The sequence below is a fragment of the Meriones unguiculatus genome, chromosome 20, assembly GCF_030254825.1.
Source record: "Meriones unguiculatus strain TT.TT164.6M chromosome 20, Bangor_MerUng_6.1, whole genome shotgun sequence".
Lineage (NCBI taxonomy): Eukaryota > Metazoa > Chordata > Mammalia > Rodentia > Muridae > Meriones > Meriones unguiculatus.
The window spans coordinates 51,926,783-51,947,363 of NC_083367.1; positions in this window are offsets into that span (position 1 = coordinate 51,926,783).

The window sequence follows — 20,581 nt, forward strand, 5'->3', positions numbered from 1 at the left end:
TCCTAAAATTCAATGAAAATGAAGGCACAACATACCCAAACTTATGGGACACAATGAAAGCAGTGCTAAGAAGAAAGTTCATAGCACTAAGTGCCTTCAAAAAGAAATTCCAAACATCTCATGCAAGCAACTTAATGGCTCACTTAAAAGCCCTAGAAAAAAAAAGCAGACACACCAAAGAGGATTGCACAGCTGGAAATAATAAAACTGAAATCCGGGACAAGGCAAGACTGGCCACTCTTTCCATACCTCTTTAACATAGTTCTTGAAGTCCTTGCCAGAGCATTAAGACAATTAAAGGAGATCAAGGGGATTCATGTCACAAAGTAATTGGTGGGAACTGGAAAGGATCATCCTGAGTGAGCTGTCCCAGAAGCAGAAAGACACACATGGTATATACTCACTCATATAGACATATAATATAGGAGAAACCTACTAAAATCTGTATACCTAAAGAAACTTATCAAGAGGGAGGACTTTAAAATGCTCAATCTCCATCCCAAAAGGCAAGTAGGATTGACATCAGAACAAGTAGACAACAGGAAACAAGTTAGGAACCTGCCACAGAGGGCCTCTGAAAGGCTCTGTACTGTAGACTATCAAAGCAGATGCTGAGACTTATGGCCAACTGTTGGGCAGAGCACATGGAATCTTATGAAAGAAGTAGAAAATATTAAGATCTGGAGAGGACAGGAGCTCCACAAGTTGAGCAACAGAACCAAAAAAATTGAACACAGGGGTCTTTCCAGAGACTTTTACTCCAACCAAGTACCATGCATGGAGATAACCTAGAACCCCTGCACAAATGTAGCCCATGGCAGTTCAAGTTGGTTCTGTAGTATTGGGAACAGGGACTGCCTTTGACATAAACTGATTGGCCTGCTCTTTGATCCTCTCCCCCTGAGGGTGGAGCAGCCTTACCAGGCCACAGAAGATGACAATGCAGCCACTGCTGATGAGATTTGATAGACTAAGATCAGAAGGAAGGAGAGGAAGACCTCCCTATCAGTGGACTTGGGGAGGGGCATGGGTGAAGAAGAGGGAGAAAAGGTTGGATTAGGAGGGGAGGAGAGAGGGGATTTTGGGAGGATACAAAGTGAAATTAATAAGTAAAAAAAAAAAATTAGTAAAAGAAATGCTCAACATCCTTACCATCAGAGAAATGCAAATCAAAACAATCCTGAGATTTGACCTTACACATATCAGAATGGCTAAATCAAAAACTCAAATGAGAACACATGCCAGAGAAGATGTGATGAAAGGATAGCCTCCTCCATTGCTGTTGGGAATGTAAACTTTTGCAACCACTTTGGAAATCAATCTAGTGCTTTTTCAGATAATTAGGAAAAATGCTTCCTCCTGGCTATAGAACTCCTGGGCATTTATCCAAAAATGTTCAAGTATACAAAGACCATGTTCATAGTTGCTTTATTTGTAATAGCCAGAAACTGGAAAAAACTCAGATGTCCCTCAGTAGAGGAATGGATATAGAAATTGTGGTATATTTGCACAATGGAATACTTCTCAGCAATTAAAAACAAGGAAATCATGAAATTTGAAGGCATATGGTGGGACCTAGAAAAGATCATCCTGAGTGAGGTATCCCAGAAGCAGAAAGACACACATGGTATACACTCACTTATAAGTTGGTACTAGATCTATAAGATAGGATAAACATACTAAAATCTGTACACCTAAAAAGCTAATCAAGAAGAAGGAACCTGGGTAAGATGCTCAATCTTCATTCAGAAAGGGAAACAGGATAGACATCTGAAGAGGGAGAAAGTAGGGAACAGGACAGGAGCCTATCACAGAGGGCCTCTGAAAGAATCGACCCAGCAGGGTATCACAGTAGATGTTGAGATTCATCACCTAAATTTGGGTGGAGTTCTGGAAATCTTACAAAAGAAGAGGGATATAGAAAGATCTGGAGTGGATAGGATCTCCATAAGGAAAGCAACAGAACAACAACAGAAATCAGGGCCCAGGGGTCGTTTCTGTCACTGATACTCCATACAAGGACCATGCATGGAGATAACCTAGAACCCTGCAGAGATGTATCCCAAGGCAGCTCAGTGTCCATGAGGGTTCCTTAGTAATGGGAATAGGGACTGTCTCTGACATGAAATAAGTGGATGACTCTTTGATCACCTCCTCTGAGGGGTTGAACACCCTTACCAATTCACAGAGGAAGACAGTGCAGCCAGTCCTGATGAGACCTGATAGACTAGGGTCAGATGGATGGGGAGGAAAACCTCCCCTATCAGTGGACTTGAGTAGGGGCATGGGTATAAATGAGAATTGGAGTGTGGGACTGGGAGTTGATAAGGGAAGGTGCTACTGCAGGGGTACAATTGGAATAAACTGTAATTTATAAAATACAAATAAATATTTAAAAAATGAAAAAAACCTAGATTTTTCCAGAAAAGCTTTGTTCTTACTAATAGTTTTAACATATCTGTGTAAAGTTTCCTTTATTGATTTGAAATTGAGCATTATTCAACTCAAATTCCCATAAAGTTCAGACTGTCTCAAATAATTTCGGTGGAAATACTGTATTAATACAAAGATGGAAATTTAGAAGTAAAAAAAAAATTAAAAAGAAAGAAAATACTGAAGGAAAATAGATGAATCTGGAATTTGATCTGAATACACATGTAGCTCATAAAACACACTGATTCACCAAATAAGTTAAAATATATTATGGACAATAGTCAACAAAGGAACCAACTTATATTTTCATTAATAACTTGCTTGGCCTGGGAAGTGTATCCCAGTTGAAGTCTGGAAAAAAAAAGAAATAAAACTAAGTCTTGGATAAATACTTTTGGGGATGTTGTAGGCATTTTCAGGTTGTGGTTGCTGGTGCTTCAGAAGATGACCCTAAACTCAAGTGCATTCAGATGTCATTTAGTGGACTAAATTGGTTGATTTTTAGTTAGAAAAAGGGACTTGTTGTTAAAAAAGGGACATACTGTACGGATACAAGAGGAATTTAGAGAGGAAAATGGTGGGATAGTAGGACATAAACATGATTATAATATATTATACACATGTATAAAAATGCCAGGGAATAAAAGAATAAATAAAAGCATATTTTAAAAAGAATAAATAGGCATTATATGCTCATTATTGATTAAAACAATTAATTACAAAGTTTTCCCACAGTACTTCAAGAAATCTGGACTGTATATTTCCAAATAAGTCATTTATTTGCCTGAAAACTACTGCAAAGGATTATACCCAGGACTGATCTCTTGGGGTAAATAAGTGGCAAACCCCAGAATGGCTTGGAGCAGTGTGCATCAGCATCTGCTCATCTTTCTGATTATTTTGGAGTTTTAGTTGTTTTATTTTATTAGGTTCTTCTTTATTCTTCATAAAACTCTATTTATTGGTTCAGATTTTTTCTGAAGCCTATGTTTATTACACTTTCCAATTTGAAATAAAATTACATTGGCATTCAAATCAGCAATTTATGGGTAAATGAAGAAAAAAAAAACACAGTGTCCACCAAAAATGCACTCTCTTCTTTTGTTTGCACAGGCTACAAAGAAAATTGAAAAAAATCATCATTTAGAAGAAATCAAATATGTAAGTATAAGAATATATATTCTGTGAGAGAAATCTGTGGCAGCAGAAATAAGATGATGTAATAGAATGTGTCTATACTGCAATATACAAGGTATGTTTTAATCAAAACATAGGAAAGCTGAAAATTTCTGTTTGTTATTAAATGAAAATTTGACATTACTTATCATTTTAGAGGTTATTTTATAAGAATCCTTACCTTCATGCCTTCTAGCCTGTTTTGAAACTCCCCTAGTTTTGAAGTCCTCCTTAAATACTTATTGTCAAGTTTAAATAATACATTTTAATGATTAATGTTTTTAAAACCTGTGACTTTTAAAATAAGATTTTCTAAGAAAGATACTTGGTTTAATTAAGAATAGAGCTACACATAATTCACTGTGAATAAGGTATTGAAAGTCTGTGCATTCTTGATAAGCTTTTTTCTCATCTGTCAAGGGAAGAAGGGAAGATCATGCTTTATATTGTGCTAATGGATTATCTCTGGTAACAAGCCCAAAGCCTGAAATAATAAAAAAATAGTTGCACATTCCTCTTTCCAGAATATTTATATCTATTTTTTTTCTGTTATTGTATTCTTTTTTTTTTGAGTATAATGTTGATTTACTGATGTCTACAGGTTTAGATTTATGACACAATAATTTTTTTAATATTTGTGTGAGCTTTTTTTTTTTTTTTTTTTTTTCAATGCAGTTTATTCAGGAACATTGAACAATCCTCGGACCCCGGGGAAAGCCAGCCCACAGCTTAAATAGCCTCTGGGTAGCCAACCCAGGCGTGCCACGGGGGCAATGCAGATAGGTCCACATACATGGAAGCAAGCCAGATCCTCGGCCTTAGCCAAATGTGGAGTTGTTCGTGACAGAGAGCACTAACCCTGTTATTGTATTCTTAAATGCAGATTTTAACTAAACTTCTGCATGCATTATTTATATTTTATGCTTGTTGTTATGGGGTAGGATTAAAGAATTCACTGGTCTAGAAATTTTTGTATTTATCTTGCATAAAAATATTTTATCATAAAAGATTAAAGTTACAATCAGCTTCCAGAGGGAAGTGAGTTTCACATTGGTAACTTTAACATGTACAAGTCTTTATGTTGAACACATGAGAAAAGAATGTAATAATATTAGTGAAGCAATATGATAACAAAATACTAGATAATGCTATTCAATGTTTATTTTATTTTTAATTATTTTAAGTAGAGTAATTGAAAGATACAAGTAATATGACAGTGGATAGGGAAGAGTTGGGAAAAGTTTTTATTGTGGAAAGGAGGGGAGAAAGGAGAAAATAATAATAAAGATGTTTTAAAAGGTCATAAAGAGTCACTTTTTTATTTACCTAAATTTCATGTAATACATATAATTGAACGTGTACACATGCATACATAGAAATGAAATGAGGTTCTGCCACTTGGGTTGACAATGTTCCTCATATAGATTAATATAACCCTGAGCACAATGCTTTACATTGTAAACCCACTTTACATTTTGTGATCAGGGGAATCCAAAAGGCTTCCAAAGCAATAAAAACAAATTTCGTTGCCTTTGGTTTCTTTTTAGAGTTTGAATGTAAGTCTTTATTACTGGCCACCATTCACTTGAGAAGCAATACTCAGAGGTTTTAAACTCGATATGACCTAAAAGCTTCTTTGTTGAGGTCTATCTTTGTAATTACCTAGAGAGGGTATGTAATTTTCAAAGAGGAAAAAAAAAAGCAACCAATAGTCTCAACACAAAAATCCCTAACAGGGCAAGATATCCACGAGGCTACTAACCAACAGTTGACTAATTGGATTAAAGCTCAGCAAAAGGGCAATTATGCCTATTATGGGAAACTGAGACAACTATCCAGACAACTACGCAGTTTGTGAGGTCATAGGGTTAAGAAGAAAACCTACTACTGCCATTACTATTATACTAGAATAATTTCTAACTGTATTCTAAGTATTTATATTCATGCCCTCTCATAAGTGTAGTCTTCACCTCTCATCAAATAAGGTTCTCTTTGCACTAGGAAAAAAAACTATTACAGAAAAATAATATTGGTAAAAATACAGAATTTGGATGATCATAGGGAGCTCAGCTGCAACTGATATATTTACAACACAGCTGTTGGACCTAAGGCTCAGGGAACATGGTAAAGAAGGAGACAGAAAGATTCTATGAGCCAGGGAGCCAGAAAAAAAAATTCTACATGATTGTATCTTTCAGAGATCTACACCTGAGGAAGATGATGAATGCAAAAATAACTCTTAAACAAGGACAATATCAAAACACATGCTAATCTGGAAGTAATAAGTCTAATGAGGCCTCATCCACAGACAAAGAATTACAGAAAATTAAGACTGCCGAGGTTAGGAGAAATAGTCTTTTTCAATAGTGAGTCTCCTAATTAGTTGTCCAACATCAAATGTTCAACCAGGAAGCAACATTAAATGTTCACACCAGGCTGAATTTATATCTTTGTACATATAAATATGTATGTAACAAATAACGGTTAAGGAAAAAGAGGCCATGAATTTTAGGGAAGGTGAATTGGAAGAATTAGAGGAAGGAAAGAAGAAGAAGGCTGTACAGGGAAATTGGATTACTGTCAAGCGAAGTGCACCACCAGAGGATTGCCTAGAGCTACACAGGCACATTCAGCCTTCTCAGGATTTGTGCAACATATGTCTGTTAATGATGGTGGTGCAGCTTACGATGAGATGAGGTGGCTTCCAATAGGCGTGTTAGATTTAAAATGTTTTAAAGAGTGTATTTTACTGTATGGGATGGATTCACCATTTGTCAAACAAGTATTAAATTACTGGCTTACACAAAACAGACACAATCCCCAAGATTGGAAGGATCTGCTATCAGCTATTATAGAGACTTGTCAACAACAATTACAATGGCTATCACGGTAATGGGACAAAGCCATTAAGATGGAATAATGTAATGTTTCAAGGGGGATAAATGTTGGGAAAGACCAACTGCTTGGTGAAGGACATTATGCTGATTTACAAGAGCATATCTAGCCTGATAATGTCGTAATTGAACACTGTCATGCTGCAGCTCTAAGAGTATGGTACATGGTTGAGGAGCCCAGGGGAGTTATAGATTGCTCCAGAAAAAAAAAAATACAAGGTATTTGCTTTGTTATTTGGGTTATAAACTCAATCAACAAAATATTTGACCATAAAAGGTACAGTTCTATAGAGACCGATTGGAAACTCTTAATGATTTTCAAAATTTAATGGGAGATATTAACTGGATGAGGTTTACACATGGATTAAGTATGAATTAAGTACATTGTTTCAAACATTACAAGGAGAGTCAAATTTAAAGAGTATAAATGTCTAATAGCCAAAGCAGAAAAAGAGTTAACTCTTGTAGAACAAAGACTTCAAGACACATTTGTGATAGAATTGATCCTAAACTTGATTGTATTTTGGTCATTTTGCCTCCAACTCATTATTCTACTGGGTTCATTATGCAAAAGGAAGATAGTATTATGGAATGGATTTTCTTAGCACATAAGCAAGGTCAAAAATTAAAGAGATACATAAAAAATTACTAAGTTAATTACAAAGATAGAATAAGACTATATCAATTGTCAGGAACAGACCCAGCCAAAATTGTAGTTCCTCTTACTAATGCTGAGATCATGTGGGTGATCACTGAAGAATGGCAATGAGTTTGTAGTAACTACTTAAGAGAAATTAATAACAAAGATCCAAAAAAGCAAATGTATACAGTATATAAAAAGAATTTTCTTTTTTATTTATTTATTGTTTTATTAATTATAGTTTATTCACTTTGTATCTCAGCTGTAGCCTCCTCCCTAATCCTCATCCCAATCTCACCCTCCCTCCCTCATCTCCCCCCATGCCCCTCTCTAAGTCCACTGATAAGAGAGGTCCTCCTCCACTTCCCTCTGATCTTAGTCTATCAGCTCTATCAGTCTGATAAGGCTGTTTCCCCCTCAGAGGATAGTGATCAAAGAGCCAGCCACTGAGTTCATGTCAGAGTCAGTCCCTGTTCCCATTACTAGGGCACTTACTTGGAGAATGAGCTGCCATGGGCTACATCTGTGTAGGGGTTCTAGGTTATCTCCATGCATGGTCTTTGGCTGGAACATTAGTCTCAGAAAAGACTCCTGTGTCCAGATTATTATTATTATTTGTTATCATTTTGCTGTCCATGTGGAGCTCCTGTCCCCTCCATATCTTTCTATCTCTCCCTTCTTTCATAAGATTCCCTGCCCAAAGTTTGGCTATGAATCTCAGCCTCTAATTTGGTATCCTGCAGGGTAGAGTCTTTCAGAGACCCTCTGTGGTAGGCTCCTGTCCTGTTCCTTGTTTTTTCCTCTTCTGACATCCATTCCATTTGCCTTTCTGAAGGAGGATTGAGCATCTTACCCAAGATCCTCCTTCTTGCTTAGCTTCTTTAGGTGTACAGATTTTAGTATGTTTATCCTATGTTATATGTGTAATATCCACTTAAAAGTGAGTATATATTCATGTGTGTTTTTCTGCTTCTGGGATACCTCACTCAGGACGATCTTTTCTAGTTCCTACCATTTGCCAGCAAATCGGATTCTTCCATGTATTTTAAAGTGAACACCAATTTCAGAGGCAGCAACATTTTATACTGATATAAATAAGGAGGATAAATATACCTCAGTTAATATCCATATGCCATATGGATATGATCCATATACCTCAGTTCAAAAATCATAACTGTCTGCAGTTCTTATGGCTTTATTGGATTTTCCTGAACTCTTCATGTAATTACTGACTCTTTATATGCAGAAAGAGTTGTTTTGCATATACAGACTGCTGAATTTGTTCCTGATAACTCAGAATTAACCTCATTAGTTATATGATCATAACAGGCTATCAGAAGTAGAAACTATCTATTATATATTACTCATATTCAGTTTCATACAGGTTTGCCAGGTCCATTGGCACAAGGAAATGAGAAATTTGACCAATTGCTAATAAAGAGTGTGTTATAAGCCTTCATATTTCATGAGAAACTTTATGCTTACAGGAATGGATGAAAGAAAAAGAATTCTCTATCACCTGGCAACAAGCCAAAGAAATTATTTAAAAAAAATTCCTACATATTATCTATACCTCCAAATTCTGTTGCTTGCTGGTAGTACCCCTACAGGTACCAAACAAAATAAAATCTTGCAGATGGATGTTTTTCATTTTGCAGAGTTTGGAAATCCAAGGAATGTACACCATAGCATTCACATATAGTCAAGATTTCAATGGGCAACTGCCGAAAAGACTGATTTTGTAATTGCCCATTTATTAGAAATAATGGTAATTATGGAGATTCTGATAATGCAGCTGTGTATGTATCCAGTAAGATGAAACAATATTACAATATAAAGCAAATTACAGGTATACCACACAATATTACAACAGTACAAGAAGTTGTAGAAAGAGACAATTGTGCCTTAAAAGAGATGCTTATTAATAAAAAGGACGTGTTTAGCTAGCACATGGAATTCTTCTTCAGGCAAATGAAGCATTCTCAAGACCTCAGCCCCAGCCAATGATGTATTGTCATCTCCAAAGTTCCTATTCCTTTCTCCAAGGTTTATATAGCCCTTGTTTCCTGATATTGGAGAGTTGTTTCAGTGAAATCTATCTCAGATTAGGCCGTTTCTCCTGCACTCATCACCAGACCAAGGAACGGATAACCCATCAGCCTAGTTAAGTTTCATTTCTTCCAGCCTCATGAGCAACAATGTCTGTACACCCAGAGCGAAGGAGCAGAACCCAGGCCAACACCAATCTAAAGTAGTGGCACACCCTAGCACTTCACAGGCAGAACCAGGAGGATGGACAATAGAAATACAATCTGGGATATTATGTAAGACCCTGTATCTGAACTAGAAAGGAGTATCAGTTTTTATATGGGAGATCAGTAAACATCCAGCTAGAAGTTTAAAGTTTCTGTCAAATACTAACTGTAAAATAGTGGTGAAAAAAAACAAACCTATATAGTACCTACGTAATTGTTTTTCTATACCTTTGCTTTAGATAAAAATAGCTTCAGGGGAGGTTCTCCTTTCCTTCCTTCTGATCTTAGTCTATCAGAACTCATCAAGACTGGCTGCATTGTCTAGGGGAGGGGCATGCAAGAAAAAGGGGGAGGGAGGGTGGGACAGGGAGGGAATGAGGGAGGAGCTTATGGGGGAATACAAAGTGAATAAAGTGTAATTAATAAATAAAATTAAAAAAAGTCTGAACCAAAAAAAATTAATAATAATAGCTTCAGTTGGTATATGAATGCAAAATCACTTGCTTTATTAAAAAAAGTTTTCTTCAGACATCTCCTCTTACTAGAGGACAAAAATAAACAGTTAACACTTCCTGAATAGGATTTATGAAGCCATCAGTAAAATGACACATGGCAGTGCAGTGTTATGACTGGAGATTAAATAACCTGCCACAGAATAAATTACACTAATTTGGGGCTTGCATATTCATGCTATGGAAATGCTTGTAACAGATTTCTCCATTGTCTGCAGGTGTCACAGCTTGGTTAGAAGTAGATTTAATTCCACTCTAGGACTTACGGGAATTCACTAGTCCATAGAATTAGCTTCCTTTCTAAAAGTCTATTCATGGTTTGTTCAAGGAAGCCAAAACACCCTTAATTAAATTATCACAACTGAAAACACTTAACTTCTGAAATGATCATAGGAATACAGTAATTTAGCAGGAAATTTTATCTCTAAATAACGTGTAGTCAGCATACACTTTTACATTTCAAGATTAATGTACTTGATAAAGTGCAAGTGCCTGAAACATTGTACTAGCGTTATATGTGCAGTTTTCTTACTCAATAAGATTATATAGTTCTTTAAACTTAATTAGAAGTGATGTGATTTCTCACTGGGCATATTAGAAGCAAAATGTTTTATTTACTTTAGTAGATAGATGCAACATAATGTTCTCTCAAAGAAGTGACATTAATCATAAATAGATGCACATAAAGAACTTATTGGAAATAAATGGTTCTCTAGATTTTGCTTTGATTGATGGTGAAGTGCTGATTAATTTAAATAAAGGTTCTTGCATGTGTTAATTTTTAATTTAAAACTTGGACATTATATTTATCCAACCCCTTCCATTTCTAGCTATCGATCTTACTTACCTTGAATTAATCTTTTCCCAAAAGACTCTGGATTTTATTCTATAGTTCAGTAACAATAAGTTTTTAGCAGTATCTTACTGGAATTGCAATCATATTGCTTATTCCCTCCAGACTATATCTTATCTGCCCCAAATTCCTGTTGAACCGCTTCCAACAATTTCTTTTCTGCTTCTGTGTTTTCTTTATGGCGGATCTTTTATATATTCCCAACACAGGCATATTCGTCAGTTTTTTATTGAAAATTCAGATTTAAAAAATAAAGAATAATCTGTGAAAAATAAAATTTTCTCCCCAAACTGATTTTTCTTTCTTTTTAGGATGGTAGTTCAAAGTAGTGCTGTGTTACAGACATTGTTTTCTGTGCTGTTACACTTGCATCTGAACTGACACCAGAACACAAAATGACAGAACTGTGTGTGCGTGCGTGTGTGTGTGTGTGTGTGTGAATTTGAATACTTGTTCCACACATGGTGATACATTTGAGAGAAGCTCAGGAGCTGTAGTTCTTCTGGAGGAAGCATGCAGGCTTAAGAGAGCTTATGAGCTCACCCTACTTGTAATATTGCAATATACTTTCTGTGCTTCATGCTTGAGATTCAGGATATAAACTCTGAGCTTCCTTTCCTGCCACTGTGTCTGCTGATTATTACCATGCTCCTGCTCCACCACAGTTTCTCTGTAACTGTAAGCTAAAACAATCTCTGTACTCACTACATTGCTTTTGGTTGAGCACTTTATCTCAGTAACAGAAAAGATAACCAATACAGGTATAAAACAAGTTTCAAACTGTATTTAATCTCAAATATGTTCTATGACAAGTAGAAAAAAAATAGAAGTAGAGTTATTTTTGAATTTATTCTCAACACAGAACATTTTCTTTAGAAAATATATTTATATATTTAGCAAATATATCTATGAGATGAGTCTGCATTATTCTCAAAAACAAACATTTTAAACTGAAGAGACAAATGAACAATAAATTTTTTACCTAATTTCTACTTCCCATAAGCTGATTACTGTCAAAAGGTTACTAATTCAGTCTTCAAAATAAACATAAACTAATATATATATATATATATGTGTGTGTGTGTGTGTGTGTGTGTGTGTATTATCAGCTCAAGCATATCTTGATTAATCAATAAAGCAACCATTAAGAGCGACATATATTTTTTTTTTTGCTGATGAGAAATAAGTTTAATTTCTTACAGCATATAAGACCTGTAGTAAAAACCTTGAAAAGCATTTTCTGCATCTTGCTAGTTGTAGATGAGTTTTCTCAGGTAGAAGAAAAACGTATTAAAACATTTGCAACAGTATAGCTCGTTGGAAAGAAATGCGGTGAATATAGCAGATAAGGCGAAACTTTCCAAAAGGATTCATGTGATTTTTAAAACAGCTCTTTGTGTGACGTAGGGTGTTAAGTTGTACTGGAGAAGAATTAGGGTTTTTGGTTGATCAATACTGGCTGCAAAAGCAAAACTTGCCATTTTCCATGTATTTTGTGTATTTTCTTAGCATGTGCACCACATGTTATGGTTTCATGAGATTGGTAAAAATTACTGAATCTGACACATTACACTCCCAACAGTGACTATGTCTTCTCTTTTGTGCAAATTTGGCTTCAGAAAGTGCTGAGAGGCCATCATCATATGTAATCCACTTTTCCATATCACAACACAGTTGAGAAAAGCTTCCTTGTAGTACAGGAGAGAGCAACATTTCAAATCATTATTTTTACAATTTTGTCAGCCCCCCCCACCCCCCAGTACACTTCCTTACTGAAATTTTTACCTTTGAGATTTTCTTCCCTTGCTGAATGACCTCTGAGTGGTCCATGTTAATTATTTCAACTTCTAAGAGGGTCAGATTTTTGTTGTTTTTGTCTTTACTTTTTTATATAGCACCTTTAACATCTCCCCCTCTTATTGATTCTTTCTCATATGATATATCCCATTTACAGTTTTCTCCTCTCCCTCTAGTTCCACCAATGTTTCCTTGCCTCCCATCCCATGTAGATCTACTACCATTCTGTCTTTCATTAAAACAGAATAGGCTTCTAAGAGGTAATAATAAATTTTAGCAAAATAAAATAATAAGATAAAACAAAATCTTCACATTAGAGTTGGACGAGATTAAAAAAAACAAACAAAAACAAAACAAACAAACAAAAACAACAACAACAACAAAAACAGAAGAAAAAGGCCCAAGAAAGAACACAAGAATCAGAGACCCATTAATTTGTCCACTCAGGAATCTTATAGAAGATTAAACTGGAAGCCATAATATTATATGCAAAAGGGCCGTTAAGGACATGTATAGGCCTTTTGCCTGCTGCTTCAGTCTGAGTTCTTATGAGCTGTGATCCTGTTGATTTATATGGCCTTGTTTTCTTGGTGTCCTTGATCCTTTCTGCCCTTTACCACTCTTTCTTTTTTCTATTTGCTGGTGTTCCCTGAGCTCTGAGTGGTAGAATTTGATAGAGACATACCATTTGGGTTGAGTATAAAAGATATCTCAATCTCTGCTTCATGGTGGCTGTGGGTCTCTATATCTGTCCCCATCTACTGCAGGAGGAAGTCTCTCTGATGATGGCTGAGCATAGCACTCATTTATTTGTGTAGGAGAATGTCATTAGGAATCATTTTAACACTATATTTTGTTCCTTTTATTTAAGACCAGTAGTATTTGTTTTTACACTAGGGGACTATCTAGTTTCAGATTCTTGGTCACTCAAGCTGTATCAGGCTTGCTTTCCATCTCTTAGAGTGGAACTCTAGTCAAATCCAGTTTGGTTACTCACACACGCTTTCACCATCCTTATCTTAATACATTACCATTGCAGATGAAGGGTTTGTGCCTAGCTTTGTGTTTAGTAGTGTAGAGGATAAAAGATGGTGCTGAGGAAGTGAATATGGGGAGAAACAGCTAAAGTGAAAGAGCATTTGAGGGGCAATATGTAAGCCTCATTACTAATGCAAAAGCTTCTTGAAGCATATACATACATGAAAACAATCTAAATGAATTTGCCAAATAATGAGGAAGACAGAATCTCAACCATGTCCTGTTAAAATATGAAGCTTCCAGGACATGAAGAATCTATTTTTGATGATTTAACTCACCTGGTTTTTGTTAATGTCTGATGACTGGCAACTACTTTTCTCATATTCGTGACTTTTTTCTCCATTGGATAAAATATTTGAATGAACAGTTTATATTTGTTAGTTCTTGAGCCAAATCTATGTTTCTTTTTTGTTTCAAATCTGTGTTTCTAAAGGTATATTTTACTATTTATTTATTTATTTGTTTGTTTGTTTGACATGTGTCTCTGTGTGTATATGCATTGCCTGTTGATTTTGTCCTTGCTTGCCAGAAGAAGGTGTTAGAAATCCATGGTCTGTGGACTTACAGGTAGTAGTAAACAGCCATTCTGTTTAAATTCTGGATACCAGACAGGTGTCCTCTACAAGATCAGCAAGTGTTCTTCATTAATGAGCCATCTATTCAGCTCCTCCACAAATATGTTGGGGCTGCACATTGCCTCTGATGCCTTATGACCCATTTTAACTAAATTATACTGTGTAATTTTACTTTTCGTCTAATATAATTCCCTAGGCATAAAGTATATGTAAACAAATTATAATTCATTAATAAAATCATACAATAGAAATGTGCATTAAGTTAATTATGCCTAATATAACATATTTAAATATATTATTTTAATATAAATGACACAAAAAATAAACACAGTTCTCATCAGAAGTGGCTGCATTGTCAGGGTTCTAGGTTATCTCCATGAATAGTCCTTGGTTGGAGTATGAGTCTCTAGGAAGTTCCCTGTGTTCAAATTTTCTTGTTCTGTTGCTCTCCTTGTGGAGTTCCTGTCCTCTGAAGCTCTTACTATTTCGCACTTCTTACATAAAATTCCATTCACTCTGCCCGACAGTTGGCCATCAGGCTCAGAACTGATAGACTAAGATCAGAAAGAGGGAGAGGAGGACCTCCCCTATTAGTGGACTTGGGGAGGGGCATGCATGCAGAAAGGGGTGTGACCGGGAGGGGAGGAGGAAGGGGCTTATGGGGGGATACAAAATGAATAAAGTGTAATTAATAAAAGTTAAATAAAAAATTAAAAAATAAACACAGATCACAGTTACATTTTAATCAACCCAATATATACTCATGATGTTATGACATTACATACATGTCTATGATTAATCTTTCTCATAATATTTTCATTGATTATTTGGGAGTTTCACATCTTGCTCACCAATCACAACCATTTCCTAGTCCCCCCAGGACCCCAACCTTTATGACCTCTCTCCCTCCAAAACAAAGAAAAATCAGAAAATAAAATCCCTACAGTTCCAATTTGTGTTGAATATATAGTCGATGAAGCATGGTCAAATTCCCATGGCCTACCCCTTAAAGAAAACTGACTCAGTCCCCACCTGCACCCTCATCTAAATCCCTCAATTGTGGACAGCTAGACATCAACAGTTTTTCTTTATTATTATCATTTATTACAATTTATTCAATTAGTATCCTGGCAGTGGCCCCCTCCCTCATCTCCTTCCAATCCCACCTTCTCACCCTCCCTCCCTTTCCTCCCCCTATGCCCATCCCCTAGTCCACTGATAGGGTTCCCTTCTATTTGACCCTAACCTATCCAGTCTCATCAAAACTAGTTGCACTGTCTTCCTCTGTGGACTGGCAAGGTTGCTCCCCACAGAGGGAGGTGATCAGAGAGCCTGCCACTGAGTTCATGCCAGAGAAAGTCCCTACTCCCCTTATTAGTGACCTCACTTGGAGACTGAGTTTCTGGGTTACATCAGAGCTGGGTTTTAGGTCCTCTCCATTCATTGTCCTTGGTTGAGTTATCATTCTCTTCAGGGCCGCAGAGTTCAGTGGTTTTGGCTCTGTTGGTCTCTTTGTGGAGCTCCTGTCCTTTCTAGGTCTTTCTATCTCCCCATTCTTTCATGAGATTCCCTGCACTCTGTCCAAAGTTTGGCTATGGCATCTGCTTCCAACATTCTTATCTCATTTTATTTTTTGTTTCTCTTCAATGGTTTCCTGTCTAGGCTGTTACTTTTTTTTTTTTTTTTTAAGGGAGTAAGGGTAGGAGTTGTCACTGAAACCTTTTGTGTCCCCTTTCCTCAACTGTGAGTCTGCAGGCATCTATGACACGGAAAAGCATTTTTCTTTTCATTTACAGTCAGCCTGAGCATGGACTATAGACATCCACATGGTCTCCTGCATCAGAGTATGACATGGACCTCAGCATGGTCTCTATTGGCAGCACAAAACACAGATATCAACACTGTCCTCTGCCACAGTACAGGTCATAGACAAAACTTAAATTATTTTACTGCCATTTTTGTTATATTAGCTTTTTTTAAAATGTTTTTGTAGACAGGGTTTCCATGAGGAGCTTTGGCTGTCCTGGGCTTGATTTGTAGACCAGGAATCCTTCAGACTCAGAGATCTGCCAGTCTCTGCCTCCCCAGGTGCTGAGATTACAGGCAGACACCACTGTTCCTGGTTTTACTTGATTATTTAATAGACAGCTTATTTGATTGCCCAGTTTTCACGAAAGAATGGCCTCTCAAAAACTTTTCTGCAGATATGTGCTTCCTCTTCTGGAGCAGGTCTAAATCTGGTGAAGAGCACTGGTTAGAGAAATCATATACTCTAGAAGATAAAATAATACTGTCATTTTACTAAGAGGTATGACATAAAATTATCTTCTAAATAGCTTTAGTTATATCCAATAAAATAATACTCCTCTCAGTCTTCATCAGAAAAACTTAATCTTAATGTGCTTTGTGGTTAGTTTAGAGATTCAAACTGGTCAGAATACAGAAAATGAATGACCATGGAAGGCTTGAGATTAAAATGGGAAAGGGTATCAACCCTCTAAAGCACAGGGAGCCCTGAGAAACAGAGAAAGCAAAGAGCAACGTGTGGTAGAATGGGGAAAAGGAGTGGTTGCAGAAAGGTGAGTTGAGAACATGACAGAAAGTTTACACTACCATGGACCCGGCAGGGCTCGTGATGCTCCAACAACGAGAATATGAACAGTTAATGAAAGCAAGTAGACTGTCATTGTCTTTAGCAGTGTAGCCACTGACACTTAGCCCAAGTTTAAGGAAATAACCTCCCTCCCCCCCCAAATTCTTGCTTCTGGAAGCAACCATAATTATACTGGTGAGCTACAAGTTAAATAGGAACCATTTGAAAAGAAGAAAGGTTTCGGTGGGGGGGGGGGGGCATGATAATGCATAACACGGTTAAATTATTTAAAACATTCTAATACACATGTATGGAACTGTAAAAAAATTAAAGACACTTTCAGGCAATAACTGAAAGTTTATAAGTTTGGGGACAATATTGAAATGAATTTAGTGTCAGTTAAACAAAATTTCTAAAATGACAGGACAGCAGAATATATATATGGAAATCATTAGCTATTATTGCTACACAATTTTATTTGGTACTCCTGGGAAGTTTAAAATATTTATTTTCTAATTCTTAATATTTTTTGTTGTTAAAATGTCACTGCTTCACACCAGAATATCTTACAGCCCTTGTGACTCATTACTGATAAACTGAGAGAAATTACCATGACTTTGCAGACAAGTAAACATATTTGTACAAGTGTCTTAAACTTTCATATGAGAGTCTGGGGTTGCTTATTGAAATTTATGGAGAATCTTAGATACTTATTGCTCATTTTTTAACTTTTAAGACTTTGTCTTTAAAGCCCTCTGGATTTTGAAAGTACTATAATACCATTAGCAGCATAAATTTTTCTTTGTAACTATAAAGCCATACATCTTTTCTGGACACTTTCTAATTTAATAGAGACACTTTAATTTTATCATATTATTTTTGTAATTAACTTTTATTGAGTTCAGTTTTATCATGTTACTTAAGGTTTTTTTAATTAAAATATTGGTTTGACTCATTAAAACAAATTAGCTATAGGCAATTAAAATGCTCAATTTATTCTGTCATAAATGTACTATACTCAATAGCTCAGTTATAATTTGATCAATCTGTTGTTAGAACAAGTTCTGCAGAGATTTGTTACATTATTTTATAAAAATTCATGCCAAATGCACAAATTGTTTTATTATTAATGTTTGAAACCCTAAAGTATATTTTTTATCATGAAGGCTTATTAATAGGTCAACTCACCTGTCTCTTCTTCCCAATAGTTCTGTGCACTTAAATCTTAGTTTCAAGGTTAAAAACTAATGACTGGCTATAAATTCATCATAAAAAATAATCATGTATTAAGAAAGAATATCTATATTCAGTAATTTTGAACATTTTAATTATATTTCCATTACTTTGTAAGTGTTGAATTGATAGTTTACTTTAGAAATGATCATATTTCAGGAGTTATAAACTGTATTTGCATGAGCATATGAGCAGTGCAGTAGGCACTTGATGGACCAAATCTAATGAGCAATAGCCTATGAACTTATAAATTATCAATTCAGATGAACCTTATTTTCCTTTCCAATTTATTACTTCAGATGGTCAGCAACATAGAATTTTCTGTGGAAATGTGGGTCCTATCTGTTTATACAAAATAAACTTATTTGGCTTCAGGACACCAAATATTTTTCTAATTTTCCTTTTATATTAATATATATTTTTAAATTTTTGTCGTGGTCTCTGTGGTGTTCTTAAAAGGTAAACCAAGACTTTTATGTTTAAGTTATCTTTTTTTAAATTAAATTTTATTCATTTTGTATCCCAGCTGTAGGCCCCCTCCCTCATCCAATCCTAATCCCACCCTCCTTCCCTCTTCTCTTCCCATGTCCCTTCCCCAGTCCACTGATAGGGGAGGTCCTCCTCCCTTTCCATCTGACCCTAGCTTTTCATCAGGCCTCATCAGGACTGGCTGCATTGTGTTCCTCTGTGGCCTGGTAAAGCTGACACCCTACCCCCCACCCCTCAGGGGAAGGTGATCAAAGAGCCAGCTACTGATTTTTTTTTTTTTTTTTTTTGTCAGAGACAGCTGAACCCTCCTCCATTGCTGGTGGTAATGTAACCTTGTTCAACCACTTTGGAAATCGAACTGGCACTTTCTCAGAAAATTAGGAATAGTGCTACCTCAAGATCCTTCTAGTCATATACCCAAAATATGTTCCACCATTCAATAAGGACATTTGCTCAACTATGTTTTTAGCAGCTTTGTTTATAACAGCCAAAATCTGGAAACAACCTAGAAGTCCCTCAGTGGAGGAATGAATACAGAAATTGTGGTACTTTTACACAATGGAATACTCCTCAACAATTAAAAACAAGAAAATCATGAAATTTGCAGACAAATGGTGGGAACTAGAAAAGATCATCCTGAACAGGTAAACCAGAAGCAGAAAGACACACACAGTATATATTCACTTATAAGTGGATATTAGACTTATAACATTCTGATCTATCACCTTGTCCTCCTAAATGAGCACATTTTCTTGCTTTAGTATCTCTGTTGTGAATTTTCTGTACAACATGTAATAGGGAATTCGTCAAAAAACATTTTTGGCCTCATGCCTTGAGCTATTTCATAGGATCATTTCCATATAAAGTGCAAAGGCTTATTTTGTATATGCTCTATACAAACCAGTTTCTGGAAATATCTCTTTGCCCATTACCCTGCAGGTACACTGTTCCTAAGGCACAGTCTATAACCAACATCAACCATTTCCAACACCAAGAATTTTGAGCTGTTTCATCTTCCTTTAGAGTGTTTTTCAGTACATCTCCTTACACCTTGCTTTAGTTGAACGTTGTTTGTTCCACACATATTTTTTATCATCACCATTTATTTCTGTGCTGTTTCAATTTTATTCATACAGCAGCTCACTAACTATACTTATATATTTATATTTCATTACCTGTTTATATATTTATTACATTATTATTTTTTATTCTAAAACATATTAAGTGTTAGTCAAAATTCTTATTTCTCATGTATCTACAGTATTTTATTTCATTCCTAACTTCTATAGTATGTCATACTATAGTCAGATTTATAATGTGGAAGCATCAAAGATAATCAAAACCTAAGCTATTCAACTAACTTATCTATATTTAAAACACTCATGTTTTGCTATTATTCATTTCTAAATTATGGATATATTTAGTCTATCCTAATTCTGGTTAATTTTTAAATTTTGAAGTTATTTGTTTTTGCTACATATATATAGGTAAAAAATTATATATATAATTATTTTTATGTGTACGACTGTTTTAGCTACATATATGTATGTTCTATGTATGAAAATAGAACCCACAAAGACTAAAAGAGCTTGTCAAATCCACTGGAAATAGAATTATAGAAAGCTGTGAACTGTCATGTGGGTGCTGGGACCAGAACCTAGGCCCTCTTCAAGAGCTGGAAGTGCTGATAACCTCTTTGTCATCTCTTCTGCCCCTATATTTGGCAGTTTTCAACTGGGCATTAAGTGTTTTTAAAAATAGTTGCTTATTTTTAGTTCCTATGCTTTTCTTTTCTTTTATTTCAATTCTGATTTCTCTGACTATTAGGGAATGATGCCAATAATTACTACCTTTAAAAGCTGAATGGAAGACATTTAATAATTTATTTTATAAGTGATTGGATCATAAATTTGCTTTCCAAATGATATGTCTAAGGTAGTTTTTAATTGTTTTTTGTATGTTAGTTTCATTTTTAGTCATATTGTAGTGTTATATATATATATATAGATATATATATAGATATATATATCAGACAAAAAGTAAAGGGAATAATTGACACAGTCAAGATGTTAAGACATAGTTATCTTCCTTAA